Raw genomic sequence first — 1739 nt, 5'->3', positions numbered from 1 at the left:
ACACCACCACCGCGCGTAGATGCACGGTCATTGCGGTACACACGAAAGTTCGGTAGGTCCGATAGCACTTCAGTATCGCTCACGTCGTCAGTGAGCCACGTCTCAGTAAGTATTAGTAGATTACTGCTAGAGGACAATACAATGCTAGATATACGTTCACGTTTTTGAAGAAAACTGCGGATGTTGGTGTAAATTGCAGAAAGTGAAAGAGCATCGCTAGAGACAGCATATGCTCGGTTCTTTTCTTTCTTTTTTTGGTGCTTCGTCTGCTATGATAATTCTTTGATGCTAGCTGTTAGTATTGTCATCAAAGACGTAACGCTTTTGGTTCATATACAGAGTTTTGAAACGGACGGAAAATGGCTTGTTCTTGCTTTTCGCAAAAGCAATTAGTTGTTTGCGCGCATTTTGGACTGGGCGCGAGAAATCCTCACCGATGCCATAATTTGTCCCTTTAAGCATCCGGCCATTTGACAATATTGCAGCTTTGGTCTTGTGTGATGCAAGCTTTACTATTATGGGCCGGCAGCGACCAGCTGAGGGACGGCCGAGGTGATGCGCACGCTCTATATCCCTTGGTTCCAAGGTTAACTGTAAATTATCCCGGCAAAGGTTTGCGACCAACTGCTCTGTCTCTGCGAATGTTTCCGAGGAGGAGGGGTCGGGGATGCCGTAGAAGATTAGGTTGTTCCGCCTCGAGCGGTTCTCGGCGTCATCCATACTGGCTTCCAGCTCCGAAATTCGAGAAGCAGTGCGTTCTGTGTCAATGCGCATGATTTCAATTGATTTCTTTCCGCAGTGGTACCAATGCCTGATAATGATTTTCGAGATCTGTTAGTCTCTCGTTAAATTTCCCTATTGTTTTGTCAGTATTGCCGAGTTGAGCTTTCAGGCCTTGTATTTCTGCAATTACCTTCGCTTGGTCGCTAGTCAGACTACGCAATTCCGCGAGAAGGGCTTCAGTAGAAGGGCCAGGGTTAGATTCAATATCTCCAGCTTGGAGTAGTAGCGAGTGCATTACATCAACACATTCAGCAATAATAGTAACACAGTACCGTGGGCTCGGTAGCTGTATTAGGCAATAATTACTCCTTTTTTTTGCAAACATAACGTAAGGTTCACCAACCTGCATAGCGAGAGTGAACTGATTAGTGGTCCGTGCACTGGCACAGTCACCAAGCCCACAGGATTGCGCCGAAGGTGCTTGTTCCTTTATAGCTGGTAGAGTCGTTGCTGTCGACGATGATGCGGCAGCCCAAGCTTTGGAGAGTTCCGCTTTCCAGTGTGCCCCATGCGGCTTAGGCAGGAACTGCAGCCTGCCGACAGGTAGGAGCCGGGCAGTCGGTCCGTAGCTTCCAGGATTGGTGATTCCGCATTCCGATGTGGTCTGCGATGCCGCATGCGCATGCGCAGGCAGCAGCAGGCGCACAACGCAGTAAACCATCTGCATAGCGAGAGTGAACTGATTAGTGGTCCGTGCACTGGCACAGTCACCAAGCCCACCTTACTGTGCTATCTATAAGAGTGACGGCCGACGCTTTTCCTATAAGATCCTCGTCCTTCATCAGGCTTCTCCGAACAAAACCTGTGTCAGCTCTGCTGTCTCTAAGAACTAATATAGGACGGTCCCCTATTTGCCCAACCACCACCGCCATTGCTGCTTTCGATTTGGGTGTTCCACTCACCGCCTCAATTCCCAGCTGCGTTTGCTCTCTCAGCTGTGGAACTTCAGGTGGCGT

At 49.1% G+C, this 1739-nt stretch overlaps 1 pseudogene; it reads right to left on the bottom strand.

Annotated features, from left to right (window-relative positions):
- Nucleotides 1-288: 288 nt before the first annotated feature.
- On the bottom strand, nucleotides 289-1450 carry LOC144105266 (uncharacterized; annotated as a pseudogene).
- Between the last annotated feature and the right edge of the window lie 289 nt (nucleotides 1451-1739).

This window comes from Amblyomma americanum, chromosome 9 (assembly GCF_052857255.1).
Source record: "Amblyomma americanum isolate KBUSLIRL-KWMA chromosome 9, ASM5285725v1, whole genome shotgun sequence".
Taxonomy (NCBI): Eukaryota; Metazoa; Arthropoda; class Arachnida; order Ixodida; family Ixodidae; genus Amblyomma; species Amblyomma americanum.
Note: the sequence above shows the minus strand (reverse complement) of the source record. Positions and strands in the feature narration are given on the sequence as shown.